A 22,052-nucleotide genomic window follows, 5' to 3' on the forward strand; every position below is an offset into this window, starting at 1 on the left:
GCACAGACTCCAGGCTCCTGGCTTGGGCAGTGGGCATTTAGTGGCCAGAGCCCTACAGGACCAACCCCATCCAAACCCACCCCACCCTGGCTGGCTTTTTTGTCTTGAATTTGCACAGCAACCTTTTCTCCAGTATGAAATTGAAAGCTTTGCTTTGGAAAGTTTTGTGTCCAGGAGGCTCCTGGGCATCCACTTACTTTATTTCCGGAGGCTAGTTGAGGAGGGTGGAGTCTTTGGGACCTTAACAGCAGGTCTCCTGATCCTTCCTGACTTCCTTTTTTTTTTTTTTTTTAGATTTATTTATTTGAGAGAGAGAGAGAGAGATAAAGAGCACACCACGGAACACATGCAGGCACAGGTGAATGGGCCAGGTGAATGGACCTGTGCCAAAACAAAGAGTCAGATGCTCAACCAGCTGCAACCACCACCCCCCGTCCACCTTTTACAGATGGGTTACATCTACCCACTCAGGTGCTTTGCCTGGACCCGGCTAGTCTTACAGCAGTCCTAGGACACTGTCTCTTGCCCAGTGTCTCTGGTCAGTACCAACCCATGCCTCAGGTGTGGGAATGACTTCTTCCTGACTCCTTTTTTTTTTTAAGATTTTTTATTTTATTTTATTTATTTGACAGAGAGAGATCACAAGTAGGCAGAGAGGCAGGCGGAGAGAGAGAGAGGAGGAAGCAGGTTCCCTGCTGAGCAGAGAGCCTGATGCGGGACTCGATCCCAGGACCCTGAGATCATGACCTGAGCCGAAGGCAGCGGCTTAACTCACTGAGCCACCCAGGCGCCCTTCCTGACTCCTTCTTAACTCCCTGTCCAGCCTGGGTTGCCCACCCCCCTCCAGGCTGTCCTAGTTGTATATATTGGATCTCAGTAGATTGTGGGCACCATCAGATCCTCACCTGTTGTGGCCGGCGCAACAAATCAACCAGGAACATGAGGGTAAGAGGGTGAAGAAAAGAAATCGAGAAGCAAAGAGATGGGGGGCAGGAGGAGCACTGAGGAGGATGTCCAACAGTGCTAAGTTTATTCAAAGCATTAAGGCCATATATATAGTGACATTACATCTGTGTTTAGTTAAGCAACTATGGTTCCTCATGATGCCAAATGGCTGATGCCAGTACAAATACAGCAAACCTGAAAGTAATTTATGGGCTGTACTAAGGCAGCAAGGACCAGCAACGAACTTTTTAGCCCAACCGAATTGTTCTCATTTGTTTAGTAAGCGTGTGGGAAGTCACGTAGACGAGCGCACAACACATAGCACAGACTCTTTCCCAGTGCTACTGAACTTTTCCCGTCCTAAACCTTTTGTTAGGTTATTTGGACTTTAAAGGAAGCACAAGTCAGGGTCTGGTTTGGTTCTCGTCTCAAGCCTTATTGCGGCCTCCCACACTAACCGAAATGAGAACATGGCTCAGGGTTATGGAGTGAATATACCCTTTAGGAAACATTAAAGGACATAGCATAACTGGTCCGGGGTCACCCAGCCTGTGAGAGGCATGGGTGAGATTCAGACTGCACTGGGTGCCACAGCCATTATCAGCTCACCTTAGTGTCCAACCTGGTCCCAGAAGGTTCCTGCTCAGGACTTTGCTTTGTGCTGAGCTGGGCTTGCTTCCTGCCTTTGAAGCCATTTTCACAGTGTATCCCCAGCCCACCCTCTCACATTGAGCATCAGGGCTGCCTTGGCTGGCCTCTGTTGATTGTGCCATTCCTCTCAATCCTTCTGTCACCCCTCCTGCCCACTGTCCTACTGCCCTCTGTCCGGTGGGCCAAGTTCTGAGTTTCTTACCTGCACTTCCTCTTAACTGTGCTCTGTTGAAATCCTCTCTAACAGGGAAGACCTGCTTATCAGAGCAGCTTGATTTGGAATCCATCTCCCCTGGAGGTCAGAGCTTCTGACCATCATGTCCCCAGCCTCAGCACTGGGGATGCCTGCCCAGCCTATTCTGGGTGCTCGTGGAGCTCTGGGATCTTGGAGAAGATTTGCCATGAAAATAAGCATTTATACATAACACGGAAGAGAAGATTTGAGGAAATTGAGTGAGTGTCATTTGGTAATGTTTGTGTTAGGATGGTTCTGAAATTTCTGGGCCCTGAGTTACCAAGAACCCTAGGTTGCCCAGCTGGAAGGACCTCAGATAGATCAGCTGGGCTCCTCACCTCATTTGACAGATGGGAAGTTGAGGCCCAGAGCTTAGTTCCACAGAGCAGGAGTGAGGAGAGATGTTAGTGACAGGAAGAAACCATAGGGTAAGCACAAAGTGGATGAGCCTGGGCTTTGTTTATGCAAATGAGTTGCTAAAACAGTGGGCCTGAGGCTGCTGACTCTATCTAGTGGCCAGCAAGAAGTAACACCAGCCCACACCTTCTGAGGTTTAACTCATGCCAGGAATGATTCTCAATGTTTTATTTGTGGGCACCTGGGTGGCTCAGTTGTTCAGCTGAGGTTATGCTCCCAGGGTGCAGGGATCTAATCCTCACCAGGCTTCCTGCTCAGTGGGAAGCCTGCTTCTCCCTTTCACACTCCCCCTGTGTGTGTTCCCTCTCACCCTGTCTCTCTCTCTCTGTCAAATAAATAATAAAATCTTAAAACAAGAACAACAACACCAAAATGCTTTATTTGCCTTAGGAGATAGGGTCTGTTATGGCTACCATTTTAATGCATGGAAATATGGGCACAGGGGAGCTAAAGGAGTCCAAGGTCACACAGCTTTCAAGTGGAGGAGCCAAGATTTGAACATTGGGCAGCCTGCCTCCAGAACCTGTATCATTTTTTCCCCTTGTGTATGTTATTTTTAAAAACCTTTCCCTGGGCTCTCTTCTTCGGCGCTGCCTGCGGAGGTGGCAGCCATCTGTTACTGGGCATCATGGCTGCCCTCAGACCTTTGGTGAAGCCCAAGATCGTTAAAAGGAGGACCAAGAAGTTCATCCGGCACCAGTCAGACCGATATGTCAAAATTAAGCACAACTGGCAGAAGCCAAGAGGCATTGACAATACGGTGCGCAGAAGATTCAAAGGCCAGATCTTGATGCCCAACATTGGTTACGCAGCAATAAGAAGACAAAGCACATGTTGCCCAGTGGCTTCAGGAAGTTCCTAGTGCACAACGTCAAGGAGTTGAAGTGCTGCTGATGTGTAGCAAATCTTACTGTGCAGAGTTTGCTCAAAACGTCTCCTCCAAGAACTGCAAAGCTATTGTGGAAAGAGCAGCCCAGCTGGCAATCAGAGTCACCAATCCCAATGCCAGGCTGCGCAGTGAAGAAAATGAATAGACAGCTTGTTGTGCACGTCATATTTGTGTTAATAAAAGCATAAAACTAAAAAAAACAAAAAAACAAAAAAAAAACCCTTTCCCGGAATTCTAACAGAGATGTGTAAACATTGTTAAGCATGTAGTTTATTGATCATCACAAAGCTTAGGTTCTGAAGCATTGCAGCAAGCTGGGGTGGGCTTTGATGTCAGACCTGGTTGGAATCCAGTTTCTGGTGCTGCATGACCTTAGGTGACTTACTCAGCCTCAGTTTCTGCACTGAGTTTGGCAGCCGTGTGATGAGTAGATCGTGTGACAGTGCCTAGAGGGTTTGGTGCCTGGCGAGTGTTTAATAAATGGTTTTCTCTTCTTAATAATAAAGATTCTAAGTTGTGTTGGTTTTGTTAAGCAGTCCGAATACCTTCCTCATCGGTCAGTTGCCTGTCAGTCGCCTTGTAGGTACTTGTGAGGAGTCACTTTGGTAAGTCACTATATATAGCTGAAACATTTGGGGGTAGTTGGGGGACACCCCCCCCTGCCCCCACTGCCCCTGCATTGAAAGTCTGTAATTTAAAATGTTCCACCTGTGCCTGTTTTTTTTTTTTGTTTTTTTTTTTTTTTTTAAACATAACCACTTTGGGACAGTGAAAGTTATGTCTTCTCCTTAGGGTTGTGACAGAGCCTTTGGGGACCTGTAACAGCTTACTTCCAGTTTCTGTCTGGCATGCTGATGGGCCAGAACTTATTTTAACAACATTCCATCACATGCCAGGCACCTGGAAGGAAGAATATGTTGAACTTCTCGGAAATTATTTTTTGGAACTGTTTTTATCCTGAGGAATAACCCATTTAAAAATTGAATGATCTTTATGGTTGACTTTTCCACTCTACATAATGCAAACTGAAAAACTCGTTGTTTTCAGCTGCTTCTGCAGCAGTGGGAAGAGCAAGCCTGTGGGGTCCTCCCCAGGTTGGTCCCAGCACAGAGCTGCATCATTCTACACACCCCTCATGCCTTGTCTCCTTGCCTGTGAGGTGGTAATGATGGTGCAGGGAGCTCCAGGGGTTGTCGTGAAGGTTACAGAGATGGGGGGTGTAAACTTTGAACAGTGTGCCCCACATAAAATGCAGATCTGGTGAGCAGAGGCAGCTGCTCACATTAATTGTTGATGCCAAGGCACTGGAGTTCCACAACAGCCTATGCCTTTCTTTCCTGGGTCCTTTTTGTCTCAGCCACCACCTTAGAGAAAGTGACTCAGCAAGGCTGGGGCTTGTGGAGCCCTCTACAAATCCAGCTAATTCACACGGGCGATGCCCTGGAGATAAGGGGGTTTTCCTGGGTGGTAGGACCCCATTTCAGAGGCTTAACTAGCCGGTTTCTCCTAACTGGTCGTGTCGTCCAGGGTCAAGATGAAGGCCTGCCAGGAGACTGGTGGTCTCACCAGAGTTTTCCACTGGAAGCATGAAGGACCCCATGGGGCTTCGTGCAGAATGACATGGGTGTTGGAGGGAGAACAGGGGGGACATCGCCTGTACCATCATGGGCAGGTCACTATATCTGGCTCACGCCGGCTTTCTTCCCATCTGGGAAATGGCAGAAGACCATGCTTTTTCACAGGAGGGATGAGGGTTTAGGGAGGTATTTGATGACTGTGTTGGGGCTGCATGAGTAACAGAGTTGACGGAGGGGCCTTGGAGTCACAGACTTGGGTTCAGGCCCCTGCTGCTGCCACATAAAAGTAGATCGCTTGGGTAAGCCATGGACCTCAGTGTCCTCCTCTGTGCACTGTGGATAATACCTAGCATGTAGGTCTGTGAGGGGTACAAAATAGAAGGCCATATTAGGAGCTTAGAGCAGAGTCTGGTACTCACTAGATTGTAGTTTTATGGAGATACTCTGGCATCACTGGTGTTGCAGACCTGGTCCTACCCTCTGGAACCTTTGGCTGTGTGACAGATGGCTTATGAGGCCGTGGCTGACAGAAAGAAGCGGTGTCTGTCTTTTCTTAAGATTAAGGGTACAGAGGGGTGCCTGGTGGCTCAGTCGTTGAAGCATCCAACTCTTGGTTTCAGCTAAGGTCATGATCTCAGGGTGGTGGGATTGAGCCCTGAGGTGTGCTCTGCTCTCAGTGTAGAATCTGCTGGAGGTTCTATCTCCCTGTATTTGTGTGTGTGTGCTCTCTCTGTATCTCTCTCTCTCTGTCTATCTCTCCCTAAAATAAATGAAGCTGTAAAAATAAATAAATACATACATGCATAAGTTAATTAATTATGGGTACAGAAATCAGTGATGGAGCTGGGCTGATGGGACGCTTGGCAGCAAAGATAGGTGCACCCTGCTTGAAGGCTCGGGGGTAGCTGCGGTGTCACCAGTGGTGATGGGGGTGTGAGGAAGAAGCCTCGTGCAGCATCCAGAGAGGAACTTAGATGGGGGGGGGGGTTCCAGGGAGTAAATGCCCATGGGTAGGAAGCATCTTCAGATGAATGTCAGAGGGTGTCCTCATGGAAGGGGAGGCACCCTTTCTCCCTGAAGCTGCCCACGAGTAGAGGTGTGCCTGCTGGGGACATAACTAAATCATTGGGGTTTAGCCTCCTAAGCTGTTAATTTATGAAGATGTGGCCAAGACCTTGTCTCACTGCTTTTTAAAGAGAAGTAAATTAAACTGCTGTTTGGGATGGTGTTGTCTTCCAAAGGCTCATTCAGAGTCAGTGGCAGAGCTGCTGTGGGCTTTCCAACTTGTCTTGAAAGCCTGGTCCTGGCAAGGTGAGGGATATTCCCATCTCTTGGGGTCTCTTGCCCTCTCTGTTTATGGCTGAACGTGGTATTGTGACTGGTAAATAGACAGGCATCCTGTGCAGATCCTTCAGCTCTTCGTGTGGCTGCAGTAGAGGAAATTCCCATTCACTGGGCACAGACTGTGGCTGGACGGGCGGTGTGGCGGGGCTCTCACTGAGCATTCTCCTTTCACGTAATCCCCGACCAGATATGAATTTTGTGGTGTTGCCACTTTCCTGCTGGCCAGGAGGGAAGTTGAAGCCCAGGAAAGTTACACTTTCTCGCTGTGGTAAGCGGCAGAGCCATGTCAGCCGGTCCAGGCCCTGGCTTTCAGGTCTGTTTGCTGTGAGCATTTCCTCTTGTGTTTCCAGCTTTTGGCCTGTTTGACCTATCAAACTACTGATGGTGTATTGATAATTCTAATACTCTCGACATTGTGAAAGATGAGCTCTTCACTTTGTGCTAGAAATGTTTCTTGCTGTATTTTTCTTTTAATTAAAAAAAAAAAGTCAAAGTCCCACGTTTCTGCCCATTTGAATCTCCCTGAGTCTCCCTGTTGTGAAGTGGTTGGGTTTGGGGATTTCCAGGGCAGGGGCCTAGTTGGTGGTGGCTTTGCCTGGAGGAGCCCATGGCTCAGGACTTAGAGTGGGGACTGGAGAAGTGTGAACTGTGGCCTGAAAATGTGTTCATGTGTGCTGAGGTGGTGCCCAGATTCTTTTGGAGGATGAACTGAGGTTTTGATCAGTAGGTTAGAGAAACACTTGATGGAATAATACTGATAATTTTGTTTTTGTATTCAATCCTAATTTTGTGTTTTCGTTTTCGTGTAGTGCAGTGTGCTCTATGTTCTAAGAAAAAATTGGCAATCAATTCATACAGTATCATGATTTAATAATCCTTCCTCACTCACCGGGTCATATTTCAGGTTTTTATATGTAGTTTTTATATCTGTAGTTCTGTTTCTGAATTCTGCATTTTGATTCATTCCTTCATTTTTAAATTTCTTATTTTAAAGATTTTATTTATTTGAGAGAGAGAGAGAATGAGCTAGGAGCAGGGGCAGAGGGAGAAGGAAAGGGAGACTCCTCACTGAGCATGGAGCCTGATGTGGGTCTCAGATCCCAGGTCTCTGAGATCAGGACCTGACCCAAAGGCAGATGCTTAACAGACTGAGCTACCCAGGTGCAGCCACATTCCTTCATATTTTTATTTTTACTCCAGTGCTGCACTGTTTGGCTGGTTGCTTCAGTTTCTGGGAGGGAGGGAGATGACCCCCTCCCCTGTTCTTCTAACAAGTTTGCTTTTGCTGCGTTGACTGGAGAAGGGCCAGGCTTCCTGAAGATGAGTAGGATGATTCAGTGACACCCAAAAGGCAGTGGCTATCATTGTTCCCACTGTGCTTCAACAACTTCACCCACTGACTCTTTGATGATGGCAGCCACCAGCAAATCTTCTGCAGAGGACTGCTGCCTTGGGATGCTTTTATTGTGGTGCTGGACTTCATTCCCCCTGGCAGCCAGTACAGCTAGGATTAGTATATGTGCTGCCGAAGCGAGCACAGTACAGCTAGGATTAGAACCTAGGAAAAGTCCCATTAGAACCCAAGAAAGTGGGGTGCCTGGGTGGCTTAATCGATTGTCTGCCTTTGGCTCAGTTCATGGTCTTAGGGTCCTGAGATCAAACCCTGCACTAGTGTCCGTGCTGTCTGTGGAACCTACTTAAAATCAAACAAACAGAAATCAGCCCAAGAAAGTACCATCCTTTGTGTTGTTCTATACTGTGGATCAGATTTTATTTTTCTTTTCTTTTTTTTCTTTCTTCTTTCTTTTTAAAGATTATTTATTTGTCAGTGGGAGAGCACAAGCAGGGGGAGCAACAGGCAGAGGGAGAGGCAGGCTTCTGGTTGGGTAAGGGGTCTGATGCCGGACTTGATCCCAGGACCCTGTGATCATGACCTGAGTCATGTTAGGCTGCTGCCTAACAGACTGAGCCAACCAGGCATCCCCCAGGATCAGACTTCAATAACCCTACCAGATTTCTTTAGCTTTGACATTTTAAAGGACAATGAAAGCTAGCTAAACCTACACCAGGATTCTGCATCTGCTGGGGCTGTGCTGTCCGTGCCTATGTGCCTCCTGTTCTTCTAACCCCATCAATTCCACCCATGTTTTAGCCAGTGAACTGTAGGCAGGTGTGGGTGTGTCACTGAAAGCTTTGACTCGTCATTCATATCTTTATTGTAAGCTTATAATCTTTATTTTTTTCTTTTTTTTGGGGTAAGATTTTATTGATTTGTTTGTTTATGAGAATGAATGGGGAGCAGAGGCAGAGGGAGAAGCAGACTCCCTGCTGAGCAGGAAGTCTGACATAGGGCAAGATCCCACGATTATTTATGACGTGAGCCCAATGCAGATGCTTAACCGACTGAGCCACCCAGTCGCCTCTTTATTTTTCCTTTATTGATTATCTGCCTTTCTGAGGCAGCGTTCTACCTGGGTTTTCATAACTCCACACTAAGGTATTCTTCCACTAGTGTGGCCTATTTTGAGGTAATTCCTATACATTCTGGCTATGCTGCTAAATGATGCTATGATCTTGGACTCTTTTTTTTTTTTTTTAACTTCTCTGAGCCGTGGTTTCCTCTGTGCTAATGTGGATAATATACCCTCTCTTGCAGATGTGTGGAGGGCCATGGCTGACTTGGATGCAGTTGGAGTCATCTCACGGCACATGGAATACACAATTTATCTTGCTTCCTGTCTCGCTAACGACATCTTGGTTTTCATGCTGTCTTAGAACAAGTAGAACTTGACTTACATGTAAGTTGTGAATTCACGTACTTTTGACAGAGGTGTTATTTTAGTTTAGTTTAGTTTAGTTTAAAGCAGGCTCCACACCCAGTGCAGAGCCCAGTGTGGAACTCAAACTCACCACCGTGAGATCAAGATCCGAGCTGAGATCAAGAGTTGGCCGCTCAACCAGCCTAGTCACCCAGGCATCCCTTCTGTTTATCATTTTTCAAAAAATGTGACAAGTAACACTTTCTCTGCTTGGACCTGTCCTCACACCTGCTATGCTGGTCTGGGGGTCAGACGTGTAGCTGGTGTGGTGCTGGTGATGTTGAGCAAGACAGTTGTTAAGTCTTTTTACCCTAATTGCTGTTGTCCTATTATTTCCTTATTTTTTTTTTAAATTTTATTTTATATCGTGGTGATATATGCTAAAACTGTTGCTTCTGGTCCTGCCTTAAAACTTGAATATGTAGGGCATTTTTTAAGGATTCATCCCTGGAGATACAGTATTTGTTTTTCTCTGTCTGACTTATTTTGCTTAGCACAATACCCTCTAGGTACATCCATACTGTTGTAAATATCAGGATCTCATCCTTTTTGATGGCTGAGTAATATACCATTGTGTGTATGTACCACTTTGTCTTCTGTTGCTGGACACTTGGGCTGCTTCCATATCTCGGCTATGGAAAAAAAAATGCTGCAATAGGCTTAGGGGTGCCTCTGTGCTTTCAGAATGTTGAGTCTGATGTGTCAACTGCCACAACAGTCGTGGCAACTCAGGAAGGGAGCCAGGTGCAGGAGGTAAGAGGAGGAGTGCAGCTTTAGGCAATCTGAGTTGAGGTGTCTGTTGGACGTGCAGGTGTAGGTTCTGGTTGGACAGTCAAAATGTAGGAATGGGTGCTTGGGGGAAGAGAGATGCAATCATGCTGTTGCCAAGGGATATATTCCTTGTAGAGAGAGTGACAGTTAAGGATTTAGGGTAATTCCTTCTTTTCTTGGGCAGATAAAGGGGAAGAATAAAGGAGTAGTGGATGGAAGGGGAGGGACGTGGCTTTGATGCCAGGAAGGCATTTTTGCACAGATGTCTAGAGAAGAGAGATTTCAAGGAAAAAATGTCAGCAATGTTCGATGATGTGAAAAGTTGCAAAGCAGCTTGATTAGGGGGTGGGGTTAGATCGAGGAGGTTGTCACTGAGTACTGAAAGAAAATGGGAGGTGAGTAGTGGAGTCCTAAGCCAGACATAGAGATAGAGTGACTGGGCGTGAGACCATGGAGGTCACACACAAGAATAGCCTTTTAGAAAGTTTGATGGTAAAGACACAGACGATCATAACTCCAGACATAGCTTGGACAAGGGTGGGTTTTACAGGCTGTGTTTACCTATTTGCAGGTTGACTGAAGGGAGATGACAGATGGTGTATGCTGCTGGATGTTGTGGGTTGAGATGGGATCAGGTATACAGAAAAGCACACAGAGAGGAGTGTATGGATGCCCTGACTGCTTCTGTAGAACACAAGGCCAACATTAGGCATGGAGGGAATGGAACGTGGCTCAAGGAGATGTGCAGTCTCAGATACAGACCACATGACTCAGAGTCTTACAGGGCTCTCCTTGCCTCCGCGTGGCCCTTCTCACAGGGTTTAAGTTTTGAAGAGTCCTTTTGTTTCTCTGGGTTTGGGGTGTGACTGGAGAGACATAGCAGAGAGCAAGGGCTGAGGAAAGACCAAGAGGGCAGGAACTCACAGAGGGGAGTCTACTACCCTCTCTGCCTTTTCTGGTATGGGCTCTCTCCTGATCTGGATGGACGGATGACCTGCCATTACTTCTTTTAAAAATGCATTTGGCTTTACCCTGCCAGAAAGCAACACATGTTTATTGAAGAATAGTGGGAAACCCCAGAGAAACTGAAGGAAGAAAATAAGCACTCAGCTGAAGACAACCATTCAAAAGTTCTGGCACCTTTTCCTCCCAACTTTCACTGAAGTTGAACAGATAAGTGTATATATATGAAGTGATTTCTGGGAAAGACCAAAAAAAAAAAAAAAAAGATACCAACAACAAGAAAACAAAAAAGAGAACAAAGCAGAAGAAAATGGTGTTCATTTTCTTCCTGAGGCTGCCCTTCCTCGATACTGCTACTTGGTTTTACTACCTGCTTATCTCCCTGGGCTTTCTTGACAAAACATGGTTCCACTACTATTACCTTCTTCAAAGTGTTTGACAGAGTCGTTTGCTTTCAACATGGAGTTTGAGCAAAATGGACTATTGTTTTAAAATATTCTATCATGTGTGCTGTAATATCTCATCATGGACATGATACAAATGCTATGATAAAAAGAAGAGATGCTTTTAAAGTGATCACCAGAGTTGTGAAATTCATTGGCATGATCCTTCTTTTTTTTTTTTTTAATATTTTATTTATTTATTTGACAGACAGAGATCACAAGTAGGCAGAGAGGCAGGCAGAGAGAGGAGAAAGCAGGCTCCCTGCAGAGTAGAAAGCCCGATGCAGGGCTCGATCCCAGGACCCTGGGATCATGACCTGAGCTGAGAGCAGAGGCTTAACCCACTGAGCCACCCAGGTGCCCCGGCATGATCCTTCTTTTGAGGGTCATAATTTGTTTAATTTTTTTCTGCTCCAGCTTAACCTTTGCAGTCTTCAGTTGTTATGTGCATTAGACACAGTATTAGCAGTAGTGGCAGTAAAAATACTCTTGTCACCCTTTACAGGTACCATTTTACTAGCATCTCCTTACCACTGTAGCAGCTTTAAACCCTGTTTCCACCCTGTTCATTCCTTTAAATGCCTTCTCCTTAAAACCTTTTCTTAGTTTTTGGTGTTCTATAGCTTTACCACAAAATGTTTAATTGAAGATTTCTCATCTTGCTTGGTATCTGTTCATTTCATGTATTTCTGGATTTATCATTTCTGTAATATCCTCAGCTGTTTTCTTCTGAAATTTTGACTCTGTCCTTCTGCTGTACTTCCCAGGATTCTTATTTAAACCTCCCATCTGTTGTTCGTGTCTCTCAAGCTGGCGTTCATCCTCTTCTCCTGCCTCCTTGTGTTGCATTCTGGGGAATGTTTTCACTTCTTGGTGCAGTGTTGTGAAGTCCTTCATTCGGGGCTCATCTACTGCCCCACCATTCTGGTGTTTTTTTCTGTTGTGTTTTACGTCTCAGTGATTTTTGGTCCCTGTTTAACTTCCTTCAGTTCCATGTTCACACTTGGCCTGTTGCTTTTGATAGGCTCTTGATCCTTCTTCATTTTTAAACCTCTTTTGTGTTCTTAAACAATTAACATGTAATATTTTCTATTCTGTATCTGATCATTCCAGTGTCTAAAGTCTTCATTTTCCCTCAGTCTTCTGTCTCTCACAGTGGCCTCATTTCTTGCATGCTCTGTGAAGGGATTTTGAGACCAGATTTATTGGAACATAGATGTAATCTCTTTTAATTCTGTTTTTTGGTGTGTTTTTTTGTTTGTTTGTTTGTCTGTCTGTTTTTTCCTGGAGGGTTTGTCTTTCCTTTGCCAGGAGGCTGGGAGTGTTCTTGGTTGGGATCACTTTGGTTCCATTTGAGGGTCCTGGTTTATTAAGGAAATCTCGGGTTCAGTTCCCCCAACTTACCGTGTGGTGGGAACGGGGTCTGGAGGGCACAGGCCTGTAGAGATCCTGCAGTGAAAATGGCATTTGTTCTCTGGCACCCTGATTTGTTTTTCTTGAGCTTGTTGCTTACAGATCAGGTTTTGGCTCACTTGTTTCTGCCACCTCCCTCTTCCTGCTTCCTTTCCTATCATTTTCTAAGTCCTTTGCTAGTTTTCCGATGTCTTTAAAAGCCCAGAAATGTTTTCTGAATTCCATTTGCCATCACTAATTGCTAGTCTCATCCTGCAGCAAAAAGGCCAGAGCCAGACACTGTAATGCTCTGCCTCCCACAGAGGAGATTTTAATACCCTCTCCTCATGTTCAGAAATTCTAGATTGGAGATGGAGTTATGGATACATTACCATCTACAGAGGAATTAGTTGCCTATATAATAGAACAAGTATGCATTGTTCTAATCTTCCTAAAACTTCCATTTTGCATAATAAATATGAATGAATAAGGAACCTGCATTACTTTAGTTTATGCAGATGTTCTCTTTCTGTCTCTGGCTTTAGATGGTAGGTTGTCATTTGTATGGTTCATTCTGAAAATTGGGTAACTTCATTCTTATTTTCTACATGTTGGTGCCATATAAAGTGATGATTTATGGAGATTCAGAGGTAAATATTTATCAACATCTAAATAATTGGGGAAGGCTTCCTTTACAAAAGGTAGAATTATTAAGACCTGTTTAATCACAGAAGGGATATCCTGTAAAGCTAGCCCATAAATAAAAAGTGGATCAGAAGAAAGCAGAGAGAGGAGACAATTTGGAAGGAGCACGTGGAGGGACACCTACTGCCTATCCCTGTAAGTCAGGGGCAATCTGGAAGGGAAACCTTGTTAAAGGAGGCAGTAGTGTTTAGATGTAATGAGCTACTGGAAACCTCACAGTGTTCTGGTGAAGCAAGTGGTGTGCAATCAAGTCCGCAGCCCAGTTGAAGTTGTGGCTTCAGGCAGCAAGCGAGCAGGCCTTTCTGTCTGCCTTTATCTCCAGTGGGAGCGACTTGTCCTCCTTGAAGTCAGCCTCCAGACATCTTTTCCTGTCGCTACACATCTGTGCATCACTGAGAATTTCTGCGGTTGCTGCTTCATGGAGATGTTTGTCAGTTTTGGGTTTTGTTTGTTTTGTTTTGTTTTTTACTGAGGTTCACTTGCTAACTTTTCTCTTCTCTTAAAAAAATATATTTAATCTAGGGGTGCCTGGGTGGCTCAGTGGGTTAAAGCCTCTGCCTTTGACTCGGCTTGAAGGCATGATCCCAGGGTCCTGGGATTGAGCTCCACATCAGGCTCTCTGTTCAGCAGGGAGCCTGCTTCCCTTCCTCTCTCTCTGCCTGCCTCTCTGCCTATTTGTGATCTCTGTCTGCCAAATAAATAAATAAAATCTTTAAAAAATATATGTGTTTAATCTAGGGGCACCTGGGTGGCTAAGTGGGTGGGTTAAGCCTGTTTCTTCAGCTCAGGTTATGATCTCAGGGTCCTGGGATTGAGTCCTGCATCAGCAGGGAGCCCTCTTCCTCCTCCTCTCTCTCTCTGCCTCTCTGCCTACTTTTGATCTCTCTCTGTCAAATAAATAAGTAAGTAAATAAATCTTTTAAAAATATATATATAATCTCTTCCAGGAAGAGTTTATGCTGAGTGAAAAAACTCAAGCAGAGAGAGTCAATTATCATATGGTTTCACTTATTTGTGGAGCATTACAAATAGCATGGTGGACAAGGGGAGATGGAGAGAAGGGAGTTGAGGGAAACTGGAAGGGGAGGTGAACCATGACAGACTATGGACTCTGAAAAATAATCTGAGGGTTTTGAAGGGGTAGGGGGTGGGAGGTTGGGGGAACCAGGTGGTGGGTATTAGAGAGGGCACAGATTGCATGGAGCACTGGGTGTGGTGCAAAAACAACAAATACTGTTACACTGAAAAAATATATATACATATATATATTTTATCTCTTATTACCATGTATTTCAAATGGTAGTGAGGGATGATGGTGTGGGACCCCATGAAGTGAATTTACCCTTCCAACTTGACCACAATATAAGTGTCGTACACAGCCGTCCTGTGTCCCCTTTCATTCTGAAATGGATTCTCTCTTCGCAGCTGTTATCAATAGAAGACAGGGGTCTTTGTTCTTGTAGGTGACTTGTCCAAGATCGCACAACTTTTGAGGTTTAACCTTTGGTCTGATTGTAGGACCCATTTTCTTTAACTCAGTGCCATGCAACCTACCATGTAGGACTCTCAATACTCTCCTGCTTTTGAAGCTGTACTCCACAGGCCACGTCTACCAGTGCATATCTATTTTTGTCTAGTTCACTCATTTATTGCACACATTTACTGGATGCCAGCTATGTGTTTCAGGCACCTTTCTAGGTGCTGGAGATATGGCAGTGGGCAAGTCAAACACAACCCCCTGCCCTCATTGAGCATGTTCCATTTCCTACTACTGGAAGCATCCACCAGGAACAATGGACTTATGCCAGAAGTCCAGCAATGATATGAGTTCCAGAAATTTCTGAATGGTTCTTTGTGGAAGTGATGATTTGGCGGCAGCCCTCAAGGTAGCTACCTGCACAGGCAAAAAAAAAAAAAAAAGAAAAAAAAAAGGAGGGCTGGTGTAGAAATGCCTGATGAATGGGCTTCAAGGTCAAATAACTGAGCCAGGTCTTTAAGGTCTTATTTAGCTCTGAGATTTTTCAAGAACTTTCCATGATACATAAGCATATTATAGAAAAAACCCTATTCAAAGCACACTGTAAATTTGGAGGATGATTGTCTTTGCATTATTTTTGTGATTAAATGACAGTTGATGATACAGGCACTGTTGTAAGTCACTTATCCCTGTGCAAACACTTTGTGGTAAATTCTTTTATCATCCTTATTTTTCAGAGGTAGAGACTGATGCAAAGGGAGAAGTTTGGTGGTTCTCCACTGGCCACAGCTAAGCAAGCAAAAAGCAAAAAGCAGAGCCTGCATTGGAACCAGGCACTGTGGCTCCAGACCCCAACTCTTCACCCTTGGGCTTCTTGCAGCACGCCTGATTTCTTGTCACTAAGAACTTGGTGCAGGAGTTTAACGGTACCTTTAACTTCTAGTTTTTCTTTCTCAGAACTGAATCTGCATTGCAGTGCATCTCTGCATAAACATGTGTTTAATTTTGTCACCTTTAATTTTGTTTTTAGGTAAGATCTGAAGGAGTCAATCTGTTTCTTCTGTGGCTTCAAGCACTTCAGACAAACTTTGCAGAAGAGCAGGTGCTGATTTTTGCTTGCCTCGTGCCTGGTTTCCCAGCGATCATGTCATCCAGAGGGACCTGCATGGTGGAGACACTCATCAGTCCTAGCCCTGGTGTGGCGGATGGTGAGGAACATTTTAGCCAGCCTTACAGGTTGAAATGACTCTGGAAGTTCTCTTGAGGGATTCCTCAGCTTGTCATGATCCTGAATAGAATCCTTTATTTCGTAGATGGGTTTGGAGGAGGAATTATCCCCTGCTCTTGTTCACAGTAATGTCTTACAGACATTAGAATAGAAAGAATCAGAGCCTTTTTTATATGCAATGAGGATGGGAGACATTTACTGAAGTGGTGGAAACAGGAATGGAAGGGAGGACTCAGATGTTGGAAACAACAGGAAGTGGAGACACATCATGTATCTGGAGTGTTTTCTTGGCTGTGAATGAAATTTAAATCTGCCATCCAAAACTACTGTTTATTGTCCTCAGCATGATTGTTTCACGAGTGGACATTCATCTGCTCACCCAGCCCTGTATTTTCATGCCGCATTCATGGAAAGACAGTAGCTGCTTCCTGGGAAAGTCATGGCAACCATCTGTGTCCCATGAGTTTTTAAGGAACTTGCCAGTTAGGGCCATTGATTGATTAATGCACATCACTTTATTGCCCAAAGACAGGTATTTGATCCTTAGGCTGACCGAAGCAGAATTTGGCAGAGAGAAGAATAGTTTAGAGGGAGAGGTGGCTTCATGGGAGTTTGTACCGTATTTCCAACCCCTTGATGCTCGCTGGCCTGGAGTGTAGCGTGAGCAGGTTCCAAAGGAGGGGCAGATGTATTTTAATGAAGGCCATTTTTTAAAAACCCTTTGAACGTTGGTGAAAGAACTCCTTTTTTTCCCCACTCTGGAGCAAAGATATATCCACAAGAATCACTCCACTCTTGCCGGCCATATCAGGGGAAAGGATCGCTGAGGATCAAACATGCTTTTTCCTTCAAGTACTATTGAACTGTATGGTTATTCAGGTAAAAGCAAAATCTTGGATAATTCAAGAATGGTCTTTCTCTTGATAGGAAAGAGGAAACATTGCTTATTTTCTCCCAGCTCATCCATATTTTGTATGTTTGCTTGTTTGTTTGTTTGTTTTTTGAGTTGACTTTATGATATTTCATTAGAACTTGAATATGTGCTATATCACATCAGCAAAGACCTGGCATACATAATATTTTGTGTGAGAGTGTATGTCAAGCAAACATTTCAGTTCCCCCATCTGCTTTTATATTACCATATTCACACAGAACACTTCACTTCTAACACTGTGGCTGAGGCTGTGGATTTTTCCCTCACCAGGCAACTCTGCAACACCAGCTGGGTGTCCTGTAGTTTTACTCAGCTTTGACACTGTCTGCCTTGATATGGCATCTGATCCCACAGGTTAAGGGCTCAGTCCCGTGAGACTGTTCCATCACATTCAGGTGCCAGTCATAAGTAGGAGGAGCCCAGGTTACCCACAACTTCTCTACAACTTGGCTACAAATCAGAGGTTCCTTCAACTCCTCCTCTGGTTCAACTGAGTGGCTTGCAGAACTCTGGGAAACATTTGTTTTCATTTGCAATTTATGAAAGATATGATAAAGGATACAGATGAACAGTCAGATGCAGAGACACAAAGGGCACAGTCTGGGAGGGTCCCAAGCACAGGAATGTCTATTCCTGTGGAGCTGGGTTTTATCCCCCTCCTGGTACCTGGATATGTTTACTTACCTGGAAGTTTCCTGAAACCCCTGCTATGAGGATTTTTTTAAAAAGATTTTATTTATTTATCAAAGAGAGAGAGGGGGAGAGAGCGAGCACAGGCAGACAGAATGGCAGGCAGAGGCAGAGGGAGAAGCAGGCTCCCTGCTGAGCAAGGAGCCCGATGTGGGACTCGATCCCAGGACGCTGGGATCATGACCTGAGCCGAAGGCAGCTGCTTAACCAACTGAGCCACCCAGGCGTCCCTGCTATGAGGATTTTTATGGAGGCTTCCTTACATAGATGTGCTCTGCTTTTAGCCCCCTCCCCTCTCTGGGGGAATGTAGGGGTTGGGGTGGGGGTGCCGAAGATTCTAAATTCTAATCATGGTGTGGTCTTCCTGGTGATGTGTCCCCACTGAGGAGCCATCTCGGAGCCCACCCAGAGTTGTGTTATTAGAACAAAATATTAAACTCAAAATGGATGGAAGACCTCAATGTAAGATAGGAATTCTTGACAGTTTTCTTAAGGTGATTCTTTCTCTCTGCTATCCCTCAAGATTCTGTCCTTGCCTCCCTTCCTGACTGCACTGTCCTATTGGGCAATCTTGCCTATTGGGCAGGTGGAATGGACCAGTAGGCTCAAAATGCACAGCTTCTAGAAGGCAAAGGGATACTCCAGTCTGCTCTCAGGACTTTGGAGTCTTTGTGTTTTTGGTGCTGGTGAAAGGAAATGAGAGAGGAGAGCAGACAAGAAAGAATGCTGTCATTAGAGAAAACTGGTAAGATAAATTACAGGCATGATGAGTAGAATGAGTTTAAAAACATGATACCATTGGGTGATTTTTTTAATACTCAGTAAGAATATTTTTAACAAAGTGAACCATTTAGTTTTGAAATATTCATTCTTAGCATAATTTGAGTTTTAAGATAGGATTACATTACATGATTGTCAACATTATTTGTCACCATGACTTTTTTTAAATTTTGGATAGGAATTTTAATAAGATAGCATTTTATTTCAGTAGACATTTAAGTTAAAATTTAAATGTATATATGTTCTTTCCCACATATTATCCAAAGGCTACAAATTAGAGTGGAAGAATAAGTAGAATCAAGATACTTGTTTTAAAGTTCTTTTTACACTGTTTTGAAAATATTGTCTTCCTCATTTATTTCCATCATTTACCATGTTAGCAAAATCTACAAACTTGTACTTGGTAAGTACTGATTGGGCTAGGTATAGAGGATGTCCACAGGGAAGCTGCCATTCTCTTTCAAAGTGACCTTTGTTTATTTTTAAGCAAAATAGTCACTTTATTCTTATATTTAATGGTAACTTTATTGTAAGAGGTTTAAAGTTTCCTAATAAATGATTTTACCTATTTGTACAAACTATTTATTTGTACCTCAGGAAGACTGTGGCTCCTAAAATAATTCAACATGTGTCATGATTCTTCTTGGTATAATTATATTTAAAATTAAGTTTTAAAATTTTAATTTTTAATTGAAACTGTTTATTGAAGGCAGTGTTTATTTTCTCATGCAAAGATGTTGAAATAAACATTCTCTTTGAAGTCTTCTCTTAAGGTTGTTGAGGTATGGTGACCCCAGGCCCCAGACCTTGCCCAGTGGTGAGGCAGACCATCCCAGGCCATGCAACTGCCCAGAGTAGCCCTTCCTTATATCCTGGATCTTTCATCCACTACGTGCTACTTACAGCTTCTTATGGAGGGGCCAATATTTGGGCAACTGTGCAACCTAAGGGCAGTAAGCTCCAGAAAGGAAGGAAACATGAGGGAATTTCTAGTTTCACTGCTCAGGGTTTTTTTGGGTTTTTGTTTGTTTGTTTGTTTGTTTTCCCCTATGAAAAATGAAGGCTCACAGGACATAAGTATCCCTTTGATTGGTGCTGGGGTGGGGAAGCAAATTTTCTTCTCCCTATTATTGGAAAGCAGGCAAAATTAGTTAAAGTGAATAATCAGAAACAATTTGGGAGGGAAAGAGATCACAACAGGCATTAATCCATGTGGTGAATGTGGACTACTAATTCAGTTGTCTTTGGGTGTTTACTTACATACACACAAATGTGCATGCTTGGATCAGGGGAAAGCAGCAAAAACTTGATGCCTTTTGAAATATGTAGAAGTACTAACCTTTAGAGGTACCGGGCTGTGTATTTGTTAGCTATCTGTATATGGGTATTTTTTTCAGAACTTGATTCTGATTTGATAAATAGTCTATATTCACTGTGGAAAACATAGTATACTTTAATATATTGAATTAAAGTTCTTTATTGAGAACTTGTCTGCCTCATGCAAGTGCCTCCAGGTATATAAAAGGTGGGAGGTCGGGGTACCAGGTGGTGGGTAATATAGAGGGCATGGATTGCATGGAGCACTGGGTGTGGTACAAAAACAATGAATACTGTTATGCTGAAAATAAAAAAAGAAAAAGAAAGTAAGAGAGCTGGACATACTATAAGTAGTAGCTCAAGTCCAATACCATGTAACTTTTTGTATTGATTATGAAATTTAAAGGAGAAAGGGACTTTTTTTTATTATTCTATTTCTTTTCAGTGTTCCAGAATTCATTGTTTATGCACCACACCCAGTGCTTCATGCAATATGTGCCCTCCATAATACCCATCACCAGGCTCACCCAACCCCCTACCTGCCTCCCTTCTAAAGCCCTCAGTTTGCTTCTCAGAGTCCACAGTCTCTCATGGTTTGTCTCCCCCACCAATTTCCCTCAACTCACTTCTCCCCTCCATCTCCCAATGTCCTCTGTGTTATTCCTTATGCTCCAGAAGTAAGAAACCATATGATAATTGACTCTGCTTGACTTATTTCACTCAGTATAATCTCTTCCAGTCCAGTTCATGTTGATACAAAAGTTGGGTATTCATTCTTTCTGATGGAGGCATAATAATCCATATTGTATATGGACCACATCTTTATCCATTCATCCATTGAAGGGCATCTTGGTTCTTTCCACACTTTAGTGACTTTGGCCATTGCTGCTATGAACATTGGTGTACAGATGGCCCTTCTTTTCACTACATCTGTATCTTCTTGGTATATACCAAGTGCAGTTGCAGGGTCATAGGGCAGCTCCATTTTAATTTTTTTGAGGAATTTCCACACTGTTTCCCAATGTGGCTGCACCAAGAAAGGGACTTGTTATTAATTCTGTGGAGCTGGTCAAGTCTGATACTCAAAGATAAATTCTTTCAGACATAAAGTTGTTTATACTGATTCTATTCTTCAGATTCATCTACAAGGAAAAGGCTATAAAACTAAAGTCCCATGGATTTGATTAGGGTAGTATTGGATGTTAAAGTACCTGAAATGATGAAGAATGTCTGTACATTCTTCTAGATTTGTTTCAGTCCTAAAATATTAAATTAGTTATAATGTATGTGAAAATATCCTTACTATTAGAATTGCTTATCATTTCTCAAATTTTCTAGTGGCTTAGTACTTAGTACTTCCACCGCTGTATGCCATAGCTATAATAAGCAAGCAGTAACAGGAGTCACCATCCCACCTTTGTCAGGTCACAAGGCAGAATCAGAAACAAGTCTACCAAAAAATGTCATCCCTAATAATTTCCGGTACTTTAATTTTAAAATTTTAGTTTATATTCATCCAATCAAATATATAGCTGAGATATATGTTTGTGAGAAATTGAACTGTTTAGGGTGGTGGCTTACACTCACTCCCCTAATCATGTATTCTGTTTCCTTCCAGACATCCCCCATTTGAGACCAGCGCCAGTGTATGTACATTACTACAACTCAAGACAATGAAAACATTTATAGTATAAAAATTGCATACATGGCAATTCACATTGTTTTTATTAAATGGATTATAAATTTCTTTTTGGAAAAAAAGTATCTAGCTATAATCCAAAACACTCAAAATCGAGTTGCTGTACTGCCCCAAATCATACAGGTATGTCATTCATCTTTTTCTTATATTTTACATAGGTAAAAGTACACTAACACATACCAAAGTAATTGACTCATAGGGGTTTTGGTTCCTAAAGGATGCTGGTTCTAGGGATTATGTTTATGGATGGGCTCTCTCTCTGTTGCTGAGGTGTCAGAGGGACTTCTGAGATAGCACTTGCCATGCTCTGCTGACATTGCCATGACAAGGTGATCTTGGGGGCCAGGGAGATGTTTGAGAACATGGTGTTGAGTGCAGTCTCCTGGACCCTCTCATTTTCCCTCCTTTGCTCAAGAGCCAGTGACATCAGAGCATAAGACCAGGGGCCTGTGTTGCCTTCACCCATCCCCAGCACCAGGCAGGCCCTCAAGAATCATGTAGGTGGGCTGTGGGAAGAACCTATTTGACTGCCAAGTGCCTCTTGGCATCTCAGAGGGAGCAGTGGAAGAGCATCTCAGGATTTTGAGGTGCCATGATGGAATGCCTGGAAGAAAAGGCAGACTCTCTTTCGAAGGCTTTCAGTGAAGACCTCTTTCTGTGTGGGGCCCATGGTATACCTTCCCTCTCTTGTGGTCCTTGGTCATAGAGAAATGGGCTTTCCCAGCAGGTTGAGCTTCTTAGAGACTTTGCTGTGTAAGGAAAGACAACTTGGGGAG

At 43.8% G+C, this 22,052-nt stretch overlaps 1 pseudogene across 1 annotated transcript; it reads left to right on the forward strand.

Moving 5' to 3' along the window:
* Nucleotides 1-2,822: 2,822 nt before the first annotated feature.
* Nucleotides 2,823-3,322, forward strand: LOC309857691 (large ribosomal subunit protein eL32 pseudogene; annotated as a pseudogene). The gene has a single exon. The product of its transcript is annotated as a large ribosomal subunit protein eL32 pseudogene (transcript).
* Nucleotides 3,323-22,052: the final 18,730 nt, after the last annotated feature.

This window comes from Mustela nivalis (assembly GCF_964662115.1).
Source record: "Mustela nivalis genome assembly, contig: HAP1_SCAFFOLD_1090, whole genome shotgun sequence".
In the NCBI taxonomy this organism is placed as follows: Eukaryota; Metazoa; Chordata; class Mammalia; order Carnivora; family Mustelidae; genus Mustela; species Mustela nivalis.